Below are 14,940 nucleotides of genomic sequence, written 5' to 3' on the forward strand. Positions count from 1 at the left end.
CGTTACGGAAAAACGCGGGGAAAAGAATTACGTCCCCTTCTACTGTTTCAATCATCGTTAATAGCGACGTCGCCTCAGAACGAGGGCAAACGATGGAAACTACAGTCGGCCGGTAAGTTTTTTCCTCCTTTTAAAATTAATTTAAACATAGCTGTACCGGTTAATTCCTTTAAAAAATAGAACAGATGAACTGTTTGTGTGTTTTTTATTTAAACGACAGAGTGAAAAGTCCGTGCTGATTGTGAAAAAGCGTTGAATTTATTTTGTGATCAATGAAATTTTCAAGGCTTTGAAATCTGCGTTCGTCGGACATAGAATGAATTAAAATTGTCATGTTGTTTTGTTCGATTAAGATTAAATACGAATACGTATACGTATGACATACGTTTAAAAATGCATTCTCCCTTTTATTGCGACTTGCCGTATTTCACAAGCCGCTTTTTTTATTTTCACACCAGTTTTGTCATGCAGAAATCGTTTCATGCTGTTGGGTAATTAAAGCAAAGCAAGATCTCGTGTTTCGTGTGCTTTTTGTATATACATTTGCAAAATTTGTGTAGCTTGTTTTAAAATTAAAACACCGTGTCTGAGTAAGACATAGGATTTATAGGCTTTGGAAACTCGGAAACATTTGAGTATCGCTTCTCGGCCTTTTGGCTAAGATCAAAGTGTAGTATCTGTTCTTATCAGCTTAATATCTGATACGTACCCCATGTGGGTACTTCGATATTAAACTGATTTTTGCAACTAGGTGAGATGTTAGGTGCTTGCACCGCTCTTGCCACGAGTTGGCCTGGTATTGCAGTACCTCCAGGATCGGCTCACTCCCCATTTCGGGGAGAAAATTAAAATAGAAAAATAGCTCCTTCTATAGTCTGAGAAACAGCCCCAGTAAAATATTCTCTAATACTTTTTCTATATTATTTTATGTTATGTATTGTATAGTTTTACTCATTGTTGTAAATTAATTCTACTTCTCGCGCATGTAAAATAAATCGCATATTATTTTATTTGTTTATGTCTGTTCTCTGAAAAGTATTTTTTTCTTTTCTAATAATGTGATGGGTTTTTTTTTTTCTCTTTCTCTCTCTCGCTTGTATTCATAACAGCATATGTCAGTGTAATAATGTATTCTCGTTCCTTTAAAACAAACTCTATATAAATTTTTAGCGTTACGGAAAAACGCGGGGAAAAGAATTACGTCCCCTTCTACTGTTTCAATCATCGTTAATAGCGACGTCGCCTCAGAACGAGGGCAAACGATGGAAACTACAGTCGGCCGGTAAGTTTTTTCCTCCTTTTAAAATTAATTTAAACATAGCTGTACCGGTTAATTCCTTTAAAAAATAGAACAGATGAACTGTTTGTGTGTTTTTTATTTAAACGACAGAGTGAAAAGTCCGTGCTGATTGTGAAAAAGCGTTGAATTTATTTTGTGATCAATGAAATTTTCAAGGCTTTGAAATCTGCGTTCGTCGGACATAGAATGAATTAAAATTGTCATGTTGTTTTGTTCGATTAAGATTAAATACGAATACGTATACGTATGACATACGTTTAAAAATGCATTCTCCCTTTTATTGCGACTTGCCGTATTTCACAAGCCGCTTTTTTTATTTTCACACCAGTTTTGTCATGCAGAAATCGTTTCATGCTGTTGGGTAATTAAAGCAAAGCAAGATCTCGTGTTTCGTGTGCTTTTTGTATATACATTTGCAAAATTTGTGTAGCTTGTTTTAAAATTAAAACACCGTGTCTGAGTAAGACATAGGATTTATAGGCTTTGGAAACTCGGAAACATTTGAGTATCGCTTCTCGGCCTTTTGGCTAAGATCAAAGTGTAGTATCTGTTCTTATCAGCTTAATATCTGATACGTACCCCATGTGGGTACTTCGATATTAAACTGATTTTTGCAACTAGGTGAGATGTTAGGTGCTTGCACCGCTCTTGCCACGAGTTGGCCTGGTATTGCAGTACCTCCAGGATCGGCTCACTCCCCATTTCGGGGAGAAAATTAAAATAGAAAAATAGCTCCTTCTATAGTCTGAGAAACAGCCCCAGTAAAATATTCTCTAATACTTTTTCTATATTATTTTATGTTATGTATTGTATAGTTTTACTCATTGTTGTAAATTAATTCTACTTCTCGCGCATGTAAAATAAATCGCATATTATTTTATTTGTTTATGTCTGTTCTCTGAAAAGTATTTTTTTCTTTTCTAATAATGTGATGGGTTTTTTTTTTTCTCTTTCTCTCTCTCGCTTGTATTCATAACAGCATATGTCAGTGTAATAATGTATTCTCGTTCCTTTAAAACAAACTCTATATAAATTTTTAGCGTTACGGAAAAACGCGGGGAAAAGAATTACGTCCCCTTCTACTGTTTCAATCATCGTTAATAGCGACGTCGCCTCAGAACGAGGGCAAACGATGGAAACTACAGTCGGCCGGTAAGTTTTTTCCTCCTTTTAAAATTAATTTAAACATAGCTGTACCGGTTAATTCCTTTAAAAAATAGAACAGATGAACTGTTTGTGTGTTTTTTATTTAAACGACAGAGTGAAAAGTCCGTGCTGATTGTGAAAAAGCGTTGAATTTATTTTGTGATCAATGAAATTTTCAAGGCTTTGAAATCTGCGTTCGTCGGACATAGAATGAATTAAAATTGTCATGTTGTTTTGTTCGATTAAGATTAAATACGAATACGTATACGTATGACATACGTTTAAAAATGCATTCTCCCTTTTATTGCGACTTGCCGTATTTCACAAGCCGCTTTTTTTATTTTCACACCAGTTTTGTCATGCAGAAATCGTTTCATGCTGTTGGGTAATTAAAGCAAAGCAAGATCTCGTGTTTCGTGTGCTTTTTGTATATACATTTGCAAAATTTGTGTAGCTTGTTTTAAAATTAAAACACCGTGTCTGAGTAAGACATAGGATTTATAGGCTTTGGAAACTCGGAAACATTTGAGTATCGCTTCTCGGCCTTTTGGCTAAGATCAAAGTGTAGTATCTGTTCTTATCAGCTTAATATCTGATACGTACCCCATGTGGGTACTTCGATATTAAACTGATTTTTGCAACTAGGTGAGATGTTAGGTGCTTGCACCGCTCTTGCCACGAGTTGGCCTGGTATTGCAGTACCTCCAGGATCGGCTCACTCCCCATTTCGGGGAGAAAATTAAAATAGAAAAATAGCTCCTTCTATAGTCTGAGAAACAGCCCCAGTAAAATATTCTCTAATACTTTTTCTATATTATTTTATGTTATGTATTGTATAGTTTTACTCATTGTTGTAAATTAATTCTACTTCTCGCGCATGTAAAATAAATCGCATATTATTTTATTTGTTTATGTCTGTTCTCTGAAAAGTATTTTTTTCTTTTCTAATAATGTGATGGGTTTTTTTTTTTCTCTTTCTCTCTCTCGCTTGTATTCATAACAGCATATGTCAGTGTAATAATGTATTCTCGTTCCTTTAAAACAAACTCTATATAAATTTTTAGCGTTACGGAAAAACGCGGGGAAAAGAATTACGTCCCCTTCTACTGTTTCAATCATCGTTAATAGCGACGTCGCCTCAGAACGAGGGCAAACGATGGAAACTACAGTCGGCCGGTAAGTTTTTTCCTCCTTTTAAAATTAATTTAAACATAGCTGTACCGGTTAATTCCTTTAAAAAATAGAACAGATGAACTGTTTGTGTGTTTTTTATTTAAACGACAGAGTGAAAAGTCCGTGCTGATTGTGAAAAAGCGTTGAATTTATTTTGTGATCAATGAAATTTTCAAGGCTTTGAAATCTGCGTTCGTCGGACATAGAATGAATTAAAATTGTCATGTTGTTTTGTTCGATTAAGATTAAATACGAATACGTATACGTATGACATACGTTTAAAAATGCATTCTCCCTTTTATTGCGACTTGCCGTATTTCACAAGCCGCTTTTTTTATTTTCACACCAGTTTTGTCATGCAGAAATCGTTTCATGCTGTTGGGTAATTAAAGCAAAGCAAGATCTCGTGTTTCGTGTGCTTTTTGTATATACATTTGCAAAATTTGTGTAGCTTGTTTTAAAATTAAAACACCGTGTCTGAGTAAGACATAGGATTTATAGGCTTTGGAAACTCGGAAACATTTGAGTATCGCTTCTCGGCCTTTTGGCTAAGATCAAAGTGTAGTATCTGTTCTTATCAGCTTAATATCTGATACGTACCCCATGTGGGTACTTCGATATTAAACTGATTTTTGCAACTAGGTGAGATGTTAGGTGCTTGCACCGCTCTTGCCACGAGTTGGCCTGGTATTGCAGTACCTCCAGGATCGGCTCACTCCCCATTTCGGGGAGAAAATTAAAATAGAAAAATAGCTCCTTCTATAGTCTGAGAAACAGCCCCAGTAAAATATTCTCTAATACTTTTTCTATATTATTTTATGTTATGTATTGTATAGTTTTACTCATTGTTGTAAATTAATTCTACTTCTCGCGCATGTAAAATAAATCGCATATTATTTTATTTGTTTATGTCTGTTCTCTGAAAAGTATTTTTTTCTTTTCTAATAATGTGATGGGTTTTTTTTTTTCTCTTTCTCTCTCTCGCTTGTATTCATAACAGCATATGTCAGTGTAATAATGTATTCTCGTTCCTTTAAAACAAACTCTATATAAATTTTTAGCGTTACGGAAAAACGCGGGGAAAAGAATTACGTCCCCTTCTACTGTTTCAATCATCGTTAATAGCGACGTCGCCTCAGAACGAGGGCAAACGATGGAAACTACAGTCGGCCGGTAAGTTTTTTCCTCCTTTTAAAATTAATTTAAACATAGCTGTACCGGTTAATTCCTTTAAAAAATAGAACAGATGAACTGTTTGTGTGTTTTTTATTTAAACGACAGAGTGAAAAGTCCGTGCTGATTGTGAAAAAGCGTTGAATTTATTTTGTGATCAATGAAATTTTCAAGGCTTTGAAATCTGCGTTCGTCGGACATAGAATGAATTAAAATTGTCATGTTGTTTTGTTCGATTAAGATTAAATACGAATACGTATACGTATGACATACGTTTAAAAATGCATTCTCCCTTTTATTGCGACTTGCCGTATTTCACAAGCCGCTTTTTTTATTTTCACACCAGTTTTGTCATGCAGAAATCGTTTCATGCTGTTGGGTAATTAAAGCAAAGCAAGATCTCGTGTTTCGTGTGCTTTTTGTATATACATTTGCAAAATTTGTGTAGCTTGTTTTAAAATTAAAACACCGTGTCTGAGTAAGACATAGGATTTATAGGCTTTGGAAACTCGGAAACATTTGAGTATCGCTTCTCGGCCTGTTGGCTAAGATCAAAGTGTAGTATCTGTTCTTATCAGCTTAATATCTGATACGTACCCCATGTGGGTACTTCGATATTAAACTGATTTTTGCAACTAGGTGAGATGTTAGGTGCTTGCACCGCTCTTGCCACGAGTTGGCCTGGTATTGCAGTACCTCCAGGATCGGCTCACTCCCCATTTCGGGGAGAAAATTAAAATAGAAAAATAGCTCCTTCTATAGTCTGAGAAACAGCCCCAGTAAAATATTCTCTAATACTTTTTCTATATTATTTTATGTTATGTATTGTATAGTTTTACTCATTGTTGTAAATTAATTCTACTTCTCGCGCATGTAAAATAAATCGCATATTATTTTATTTGTTTATGTCTGTTCTCTGAAAAGTATTTTTTTCTTTTCTAATAATGTGATGGGTTTTTTTTTTTCTCTTTCTCTCTCTCGCTTGTATTCATAACAGCATATGTCAGTGTAATAATGTATTCTCGTTCCTTTAAAACAAACTCTATATAAATTTTTAGCGTTACGGAAAAACGCGGGGAAAAGAATTACGTCCCCTTCTACTGTTTCAATCATCGTTAATAGCGACGTCGCCTCAGAACGAGGGCAAACGATGGAAACTACAGTCGGCCGGTAAGTTTTTTCCTCCTTTTAAAATTAATTTAAACATAGCTGTACCGGTTAATTCCTTTAAAAAATAGAACAGATGAACTGTTTGTGTGTTTTTTATTTAAACGACAGAGTGAAAAGTCCGTGCTGATTGTGAAAAAGCGTTGAATTTATTTTGTGATCAATGAAATTTTCAAGGCTTTGAAATCTGCGTTCGTCGGACATAGAATGAATTAAAATTGTCATGTTGTTTTGTTCGATTAAGATTAAATACGAATACGTATACGTATGACATACGTTTAAAAATGCATTCTCCCTTTTATTGCGACTTGCCGTATTTCACAAGCCGCTTTTTTTATTTTCACACCAGTTTTGTCATGCAGAAATCGTTTCATGCTGTTGGGTAATTAAAGCAAAGCAAGATCTCGTGTTTCGTGTGCTTTTTGTATATACATTTGCAAAATTTGTGTAGCTTGTTTTAAAATTAAAACACCGTGTCTGAGTAAGACATAGGATTTATAGGCTTTGGAAACTCGGAAACATTTGAGTATCGCTTCTCGGCCTTTTGGCTAAGATCAAAGTGTAGTATCTGTTCTTATCAGCTTAATATCTGATACGTACCCCATGTGGGTACTTCGATATTAAACTGATTTTTGCAACTAGGTGAGATGTTAGGTGCTTGCACCGCTCTTGCCACGAGTTGGCCTGGTATTGCAGTACCTCCAGGATCGGCTCACTCCCCATTTCGGGGAGAAAATTAAAATAGAAAAATAGCTCCTTCTATAGTCTGAGAAACAGCCCCAGTAAAATATTCTCTAATACTTTTTCTATATTATTTTATGTTATGTATTGTATAGTTTTACTCATTGTTGTAAATTAATTCTACTTCTCGCGCATGTAAAATAAATCGCATATTATTTTATTTGTTTATGTCTGTTCTCTGAAAAGTATTTTTTTCTTTTCTAATAATGTGATGGGTTTTTTTTTTCTCTTTCTCTCTCTCGCTTGTATTCATAACAGCATATGTCAGTGTAATAATGTATTCTCGTTCCTTTAAAACAAACTCTATATAAATTTTTAGCGTTACGGAAAAACGCGGGGAAAAGAATTACGTCCCCTTCTACTGTTTCAATCATCGTTAATAGCGACGTCGCCTCAGAACGAGGGCAAACGATGGAAACTACAGTCGGCCGGTAAGTTTTTTCCTCCTTTTAAAATTAATTTAAACATAGCTGTACCGGTTAATTCCTTTAAAAAATAGAACAGATGAACTGTTTGTGTGTTTTTTATTTAAACGACAGAGTGAAAAGTCCGTGCTGATTGTGAAAAAGCGTTGAATTTATTTTGTGATCAATGAAATTTTCAAGGCTTTGAAATCTGCGTTCGTCGGACATAGAATGAATTAAAATTGTCATGTTGTTTTGTTCGATTAAGATTAAATACGAATACGTATACGTATGACATACGTTTAAAAATGCATTCTCCCTTTTATTGCGACTTGCCGTATTTCACAAGCCGCTTTTTTTATTTTCACACCAGTTTTGTCATGCAGAAATCGTTTCATGCTGTTGGGTAATTAAAGCAAAGCAAGATCTCGTGTTTCGTGTGCTTTTTGTATATACATTTGCAAAATTTGTGTAGCTTGTTTTAAAATTAAAACACCGTGTCTGAGTAAGACATAGGATTTATAGGCTTTGGAAACTCGGAAACATTTGAGTATCGCTTCTCGGCCTTTTGGCTAAGATCAAAGTGTAGTATCTGTTCTTATCAGCTTAATATCTGATACGTACCCCATGTGGGTACTTCGATATTAAACTGATTTTTGCAACTAGGTGAGATGTTAGGTGCTTGCACCGCTCTTGCCACGAGTTGGCCTGGTATTGCAGTACCTCCAGGATCGGCTCACTCCCCATTTCGGGGAGAAAATTAAAATAGAAAAATAGCTCCTTCTATAGTCTGAGAAACAGCCCCAGTAAAATATTCTCTAATACTTTTTCTATATTATTTTATGTTATGTATTGTATAGTTTTACTCATTGTTGTAAATTAATTCTACTTCTCGCGCATGTAAAATAAATCGCATATTATTTTATTTGTTTATGTCTGTTCTCTGAAAAGTATTTTTTTCTTTTCTAATAATGTGATGGGTTTTTTTTTTTCTCTTTCTCTCTCTCGCTTGTATTCATAACAGCATATGTCAGTGTAATAATGTATTCTCGTTCCTTTAAAACAAACTCTATATAAATTTTTAGCGTTACGGAAAAACGCGGGGAAAAGAATTACGTCCCCTTCTACTGTTTCAATCATCGTTAATAGCGACGTCGCCTCAGAACGAGGGCAAACGATGGAAACTACAGTCGGCCGGTAAGTTTTTTCCTCCTTTTAAAATTAATTTAAACATAGCTGTACCGGTTAATTCCTTTAAAAAATAGAACAGATGAACTGTTTGTGTGTTTTTTATTTAAACGACAGAGTGAAAAGTCCGTGCTGATTGTGAAAAAGCGTTGAATTTATTTTGTGATCAATGAAATTTTCAAGGCTTTGAAATCTGCGTTCGTCGGACATAGAATGAATTAAAATTGTCATGTTGTTTTGTTCGATTAAGATTAAATACGAATACGTATACGTATGACATACGTTTAAAAATGCATTCTCCCTTTTATTGCGACTTGCCGTATTTCACAAGCCGCTTTTTTTATTTTCACACCAGTTTTGTCATGCAGAAATCGTTTCATGCTGTTGGGTAATTAAAGCAAAGCAAGATCTCGTGTTTCGTGTGCTTTTTGTATATACATTTGCAAAATTTGTGTAGCTTGTTTTAAAATTAAAACACCGTGTCTGAGTAAGACATAGGATTTATAGGCTTTGGAAACTCGGAAACATTTGAGTATCGCTTCTCGGCCTTTTGGCTAAGATCAAAGTGTAGTATCTGTTCTTATCAGCTTAATATCTGATACGTACCCCATGTGGGTACTTCGATATTAAACTGATTTTTGCAACTAGGTGAGATGTTAGGTGCTTGCACCGCTCTTGCCACGAGTTGGCCTGGTATTGCAGTACCTCCAGGATCGGCTCACTCCCCATTTCGGGGAGAAAATTAAAATAGAAAAATAGCTCCTTCTATAGTCTGAGAAACAGCCCCAGTAAAATATTCTCTAATACTTTTTCTATATTATTTTATGTTATGTATTGTATAGTTTTACTCATTGTTGTAAATTAATTCTACTTCTCGCGCATGTAAAATAAATCGCATATTATTTTATTTGTTTATGTCTGTTCTCTGAAAAGTATTTTTTTCTTTTCTAATAATGTGATGGGTTTTTTTTTTTCTCTTTCTCTCTCTCGCTTGTATTCATAACAGCATATGTCAGTGTAATAATGTATTCTCGTTCCTTTAAAACAAACTCTATATAAATTTTTAGCGTTACGGAAAAACGCGGGGAAAAGAATTACGTCCCCTTCTACTGTTTCAATCATCGTTAATAGCGACGTCGCCTCAGAACGAGGGCAAACGATGGAAACTACAGTCGGCCGGTAAGTTTTTTCCTCCTTTTAAAATTAATTTAAACATAGCTGTACCGGTTAATTCCTTTAAAAAATAGAACAGATGAACTGTTTGTGTGTTTTTTATTTAAACGACAGAGTGAAAAGTCCGTGCTGATTGTGAAAAAGCGTTGAATTTATTTTGTGATCAATGAAATTTTCAAGGCTTTGAAATCTGCGTTCGTCGGACATAGAATGAATTAAAATTGTCATGTTGTTTTGTTCGATTAAGATTAAATACGAATACGTATACGTATGACATACGTTTAAAAATGCATTCTCCCTTTTATTGCGACTTGCCGTATTTCACAAGCCGCTTTTTTTATTTTCACACCAGTTTTGTCATGCAGAAATCGTTTCATGCTGTTGGGTAATTAAAGCAAAGCAAGATCTCGTGTTTCGTGTGCTTTTTGTATATACATTTGCAAAATTTGTGTAGCTTGTTTTAAAATTAAAACACAGTGTCTGAGTAAGACATAGGATTTATAGGCTTTGGAAACTCGGAAACATTTGAGTATCGCTTCTCGGCCTTTTGGCTAAGATCAAAGTGTAGTATCTGTTCTTATCAGCTTAATATCTGATACGTACCCCATGTGGGTACTTCGATATTAAACTGATTTTTGCAACTAGGTGAGATGTTAGGTGCTTGCACCGCTCTTGCCACGAGTTGGCCTGGTATTGCAGTACCTCCAGGATCGGCTCACTCCCCATTTCGGGGAGAAAATTAAAATAGAAAAATAGCTCCTTCTATAGTCTGAGAAACAGCCCCAGTAAAATATTCTCTAATACTTTTTCTATATTATTTTATGTTATGTATTGTATAGTTTTACTCATTGTTGTAAATTAATTCTACTTCTCGCGCATGTAAAATAAATCGCATATTATTTTATTTGTTTATGTCTGTTCTCTGAAAAGTATTTTTTTCTTTTCTAATAATGTGATGGGTTTTTTTTTTTCTCTTTCTCTCTCTCGCTTGTATTCATAACAGCATATGTCAGTGTAATAATGTATTCTCGTTCCTTTAAAACAAACTCTATATAAATTTTTAGCGTTACGGAAAAACGCGGGGAAAAGAATTACGTCCCCTTCTACTGTTTCAATCATCGTTAATAGCGACGTCGCCTCAGAACGAGGGCAAACGATGGAAACTACAGTCGGCCGGTAAGTTTTTTCCTCCTTTTAAAATTAATTTAAACATAGCTGTACCGGTTAATTCCTTTAAAAAATAGAACAGATGAACTGTTTGTGTGTTTTTTATTTAAACGACAGAGTGAAAAGTCCGTGCTGATTGTGAAAAAGCGTTGAATTTATTTTGTGATCAATGAAATTTTCAAGGCTTTGAAATCTGCGTTCGTCGGACATAGAATGAATTAAAATTGTCATGTTGTTTTGTTCGATTAAGATTAAATACGAATACGTATACGTATGACATACGTTTAAAAATGCATTCTCCCTTTTATTGCGACTTGCCGTATTTCACAAGCCGCTTTTTTTATTTTCACACCAGTTTTGTCATGCAGAAATCGTTTCATGCTGTTGGGTAATTAAAGCAAAGCAAGATCTCGTGTTTCGTGTGCTTTTTGTATATACATTTGCAAAATTTGTGTAGCTTGTTTTAAAATTAAAACACCGTGTCTGAGTAAGACATAGGATTTATAGGCTTTGGAAACTCGGAAACATTTGAGTATCGCTTCTCGGCCTTTTGGCTAAGATCAAAGTGTAGTATCTGTTCTTATCAGCTTAATATCTGATACGTACCCCATGTGGGTACTTCGATATTAAACTGATTTTTGCAACTAGGTGAGATGTTAGGTGCTTGCACCGCTCTTGCCACGAGTTGGCCTGGTATTGCAGTACCTCCAGGATCGGCTCACTCCCCATTTCGGGGAGAAAATTAAAATAGAAAAATAGCTCCTTCTATAGTCTGAGAAACAGCCCCAGTAAAATATTCTCTAATACTTTTTCTATATTATTTTATGTTATGTATTGTATAGTTTTACTCATTGTTGTAAATTAATTCTACTTCTCGCGCATGTAAAATAAATCGCATATTATTTTATTTGTTTATGTCTGTTCTCTGAAAAGTATTTTTTTCTTTTCTAATAATGTGATGGGTTTTTTTTTTTCTCTTTCTCTCTCTCGCTTGTATTCATAACAGCATATGTCAGTGTAATAATGTATTCTCGTTCCTTTAAAACAAACTCTATATAAATTTTTAGCGTTACGGAAAAACGCGGGGAAAAGAATTACGTCCCCTTCTACTGTTTCAATCATCGTTAATAGCGACGTCGCCTCAGAACGAGGGCAAACGATGGAAACTACAGTCGGCCGGTAAGTTTTTTCCTCCTTTTAAAATTAATTTAAACATAGCTGTACCGGTTAATTCCTTTAAAAAATAGAACAGATGAACTGTTTGTGTGTTTTTTATTTAAACGACAGAGTGAAAAGTCCGTGCTGATTGTGAAAAAGCGTTGAATTTATTTTGTGATCAATGAAATTTTCAAGGCTTTGAAATCTGCGTTCGTCGGACATAGAATGAATTAAAATTGTCATGTTGTTTTGTTCGATTAAGATTAAATACGAATACGTATACGTATGACATACGTTTAAAAATGCATTCTCCCTTTTATTGCGACTTGCCGTATTTCACAAGCCGCTTTTTTTATTTTCACACCAGTTTTGTCATGCAGAAATCGTTTCATGCTGTTGGGTAATTAAAGCAAAGCAAGATCTCGTGTTTCGTGTGCTTTTTGTATATACATTTGCAAAATTTGTGTAGCTTGTTTTAAAATTAAAACACCGTGTCTGAGTAAGACATAGGATTTATAGGCTTTGGAAACTCGGAAACATTTGAGTATCGCTTCTCGGCCTTTTGGCTAAGATCAAAGTGTAGTATCTGTTCTTATCAGCTTAATATCTGATACGTACCCCATGTGGGTACTTCGATATTAAACTGATTTTTGCAACTAGGTGAGATGTTAGGTGCTTGCACCGCTCTTGCCACGAGTTGGCCTGGTATTGCAGTACCTCCAGGATCGGCTCACTCCCCATTTCGGGGAGAAAATTAAAATAGAAAAATAGCTCCTTCTATAGTCTGAGAAACAGCCCCAGTAAAATATTCTCTAATACTTTTTCTATATTATTTTATGTTATGTATTGTATAGTTTTACTCATTGTTGTAAATTAATTCTACTTCTCGCGCATGTAAAATAAATCGCATATTATTTTATTTGTTTATGTCTGTTCTCTGAAAAGTATTTTTTTCTTTTCTAATAATGTGATGGGTTTTTTTTTTTTCTCTTTCTCTCTCTCGCTTGTATTCATAACAGCATATGTCAGTGTAATAATGTATTCTCGTTCCTTTAAAACAAACTCTATATAAATTTTTAGCGTTACGGAAAAACGCGGGGAAAAGAATTACGTCCCCTTCTACTGTTTCAATCATCGTTAATAGCGACGTCGCCTCAGAACGAGGGCAAACGATGGAAACTACAGTCGGCCGGTAAGTTTTTTCCTCCTTTTAAAATTAATTTAAACATAGCTGTACCGGTTAATTCCTTTAAAAAATAGAACAGATGAACTGTTTGTGTGTTTTTTATTTAAACGACAGAGTGAAAAGTCCGTGCTGATTGTGAAAAAGCGTTGAATTTATTTTGTGATCAATGAAATTTTCAAGGCTTTGAAATCTGCGTTCGTCGGACATAGAATGAATTAAAATTGTCATGTTGTTTTGTTCGATTAAGATTAAATACGAATACGTATACGTATGACATACGTTTAAAAATGCATTCTCCCTTTTATTGCGACTTGCCGTATTTCACAAGCCGCTTTTTTTATTTTCACACCAGTTTTGTCATGCAGAAATCGTTTCATGCTGTTGGGTAATTAAAGCAAAGCAAGATCTCGTGTTTCGTGTGCTTTTTGTATATACATTTGCAAAATTTGTGTAGCTTGTTTTAAAATTAAAACACCGTGTCTGAGTAAGACATAGGATTTATAGGCTTTGGAAACTCGGAAACATTTGAGTATCGCTTCTCGGCCTTTTGGCTAAGATCAAAGTGTAGTATCTGTTCTTATCAGCTTAATATCTGATACGTACCCCATGTGGGTACTTCGATATTAAACTGATTTTTGCAACTAGGTGAGATGTTAGGTGCTTGCACCGCTCTTGCCACGAGTTGGCCTGGTATTGCAGTACCTCCAGGATCGGCTCACTCCCCATTTCGGGGAGAAAATTAAAATAGAAAAATAGCTCCTTCTATAGTCTGAGAAACAGCCCCAGTAAAATATTCTCTAATACTTTTTCTATATTATTTTATGTTATGTATTGTATAGTTTTACTCATTGTTGTAAATTAATTCTACTTCTCGCGCATGTAAAATAAATCGCATATTATTTTATTTGTTTATGTCTGTTCTCTGAAAAGTATTTTTTTCTTTTCTAATAATGTGATGGGTTTTTTTTTTTTCTCTTTCTCTCTCTCGCTTGTATTCATAACAGCATATGTCAGTGTAATAATGTATTCTCGTTCCTTTAAAACAAACTCTATATAAATTTTTAGCGTTACGGAAAAACGCGGGGAAAAGAATTACGTCCCCTTCTACTGTTTCAATCATCGTTAATAGCGACGTCGCCTCAGAACGAGGGCAAACGATGGAAACTACAGTCGGCCGGTAAGTTTTTTCCTCCTTTTAAAATTAATTTAAACATAGCTGTACCGGTTAATTCCTTTAAAAAATAGAACAGATGAACTGTTTGTGTGTTTTTTATTTAAACGACAGAGTGAAAAGTCCGTGCTGATTGTGAAAAAGCGTTGAATTTATTTTGTGATCAATGAAATTTTCAAGGCTTTGAAATCTGCGTTCGTCGGACATAGAATGAATTAAAATTGTCATGTTGTTTTGTTCGATTAAGATTAAATACGAATACGTATACGTATGACATACGTTTAAAAATGCATTCTCCCTTTTATTGCGACTTGCCGTATTTCACAAGCCGCTTTTTTTATTTTCACACCAGTTTTGTCATGCAGAAATCGTTTCATGCTGTTGGGTAATTAAAGCAAAGCAAGATCTCGTGTTTCGTGTGCTTTTTGTATATACATTTGCAAAATTTGTGTAGCTTGTTTTAAAATTAAAACACCGTGTCTGAGTAAGACATAGGATTTATAGGCTTTGGAAACTCGGAAACATTTGAGTATCGCTTCTCGGCCTTTTGGCTAAGATCAAAGTGTAGTATCTGTTCTTATCAGCTTAATATCTGATACGTACCCCATGTGGGTACTTCGATATTAAACTGATTTTTGCAACTAGGTGAGATGTTAGGTGCTTGCACCGCTCTTGCCACGAGTTGGCCTGGTATTGCAGTACCTCCAGGATCGGCTCACTCCCCATTTCGGGGAGAAAATTAAAATAGAAAAATAGCTCCTTCTATAGTCTGAGAAACAGCCCCAGTAAAATA

At 34.9% G+C, this 14,940-nt stretch overlaps 13 non-coding genes across 13 annotated transcripts; all 13 read left to right on the plus strand.

Annotated features, from left to right (window-relative positions):
* Nucleotides 1-637: 637 nt before the first annotated feature.
* LOC134704217 (U2 spliceosomal RNA) lies at nt 638-830 on the plus strand. The gene has a single exon (XR_010105310.1). It is a non-coding gene; the product is annotated as a U2 spliceosomal RNA (small nuclear RNA).
* Nucleotides 831-1,807: 977 nt separating this feature from the next.
* LOC134704227 (U2 spliceosomal RNA) lies at nt 1,808-2,000 on the plus strand. The gene has a single exon (XR_010105319.1). It is a non-coding gene; the product is annotated as a U2 spliceosomal RNA (small nuclear RNA).
* A 977-nt stretch (nt 2,001-2,977) lies between these two features.
* On the plus strand, nt 2,978-3,170 carry LOC134704228 (U2 spliceosomal RNA). The gene has a single exon (XR_010105320.1). It is a non-coding gene; the product is annotated as a U2 spliceosomal RNA (small nuclear RNA).
* A 977-nt stretch (nt 3,171-4,147) lies between these two features.
* LOC134704229 (U2 spliceosomal RNA) lies at nt 4,148-4,340 on the plus strand. Its single transcript, XR_010105321.1, has one exon. It is a non-coding gene; the product is annotated as a U2 spliceosomal RNA (small nuclear RNA).
* Nucleotides 4,341-5,317: 977 nt separating this feature from the next.
* On the plus strand, nt 5,318-5,510 carry LOC134704226 (U2 spliceosomal RNA). The gene has a single exon (XR_010105318.1). It is a non-coding gene; the product is annotated as a U2 spliceosomal RNA (small nuclear RNA).
* A 977-nt stretch (nt 5,511-6,487) lies between these two features.
* Nucleotides 6,488-6,680, plus strand: LOC134704230 (U2 spliceosomal RNA). The gene has a single exon (XR_010105322.1). It is a non-coding gene; the product is annotated as a U2 spliceosomal RNA (small nuclear RNA).
* A 976-nt stretch (nt 6,681-7,656) lies between these two features.
* On the plus strand, nt 7,657-7,849 carry LOC134704218 (U2 spliceosomal RNA). The gene has a single exon (XR_010105311.1). It is a non-coding gene; the product is annotated as a U2 spliceosomal RNA (small nuclear RNA).
* A 977-nt stretch (nt 7,850-8,826) lies between these two features.
* Nucleotides 8,827-9,019, plus strand: LOC134704219 (U2 spliceosomal RNA). The gene has a single exon (XR_010105312.1). It is a non-coding gene; the product is annotated as a U2 spliceosomal RNA (small nuclear RNA).
* A 977-nt stretch (nt 9,020-9,996) lies between these two features.
* Nucleotides 9,997-10,189, plus strand: LOC134704221 (U2 spliceosomal RNA). The gene has a single exon (XR_010105313.1). It is a non-coding gene; the product is annotated as a U2 spliceosomal RNA (small nuclear RNA).
* A 977-nt stretch (nt 10,190-11,166) lies between these two features.
* LOC134704222 (U2 spliceosomal RNA) lies at nt 11,167-11,359 on the plus strand. The gene has a single exon (XR_010105314.1). It is a non-coding gene; the product is annotated as a U2 spliceosomal RNA (small nuclear RNA).
* A 977-nt stretch (nt 11,360-12,336) lies between these two features.
* Nucleotides 12,337-12,529, plus strand: LOC134704223 (U2 spliceosomal RNA). The gene has a single exon (XR_010105315.1). It is a non-coding gene; the product is annotated as a U2 spliceosomal RNA (small nuclear RNA).
* A 978-nt stretch (nt 12,530-13,507) lies between these two features.
* Nucleotides 13,508-13,700, plus strand: LOC134704224 (U2 spliceosomal RNA). Its single transcript, XR_010105316.1, has one exon. It is a non-coding gene; the product is annotated as a U2 spliceosomal RNA (small nuclear RNA).
* A 978-nt stretch (nt 13,701-14,678) lies between these two features.
* Nucleotides 14,679-14,871, plus strand: LOC134704225 (U2 spliceosomal RNA). Its single transcript, XR_010105317.1, has one exon. It is a non-coding gene; the product is annotated as a U2 spliceosomal RNA (small nuclear RNA).
* The last annotated feature ends 69 nt before the right edge of the window (nt 14,872-14,940 follow it).

Source organism: Mytilus trossulus, unplaced genomic scaffold, assembly GCF_036588685.1.
Source record: "Mytilus trossulus isolate FHL-02 unplaced genomic scaffold, PNRI_Mtr1.1.1.hap1 h1tg001316l__unscaffolded, whole genome shotgun sequence".
Classification (NCBI taxonomy): Eukaryota; Metazoa; Mollusca; class Bivalvia; order Mytilida; family Mytilidae; genus Mytilus; species Mytilus trossulus.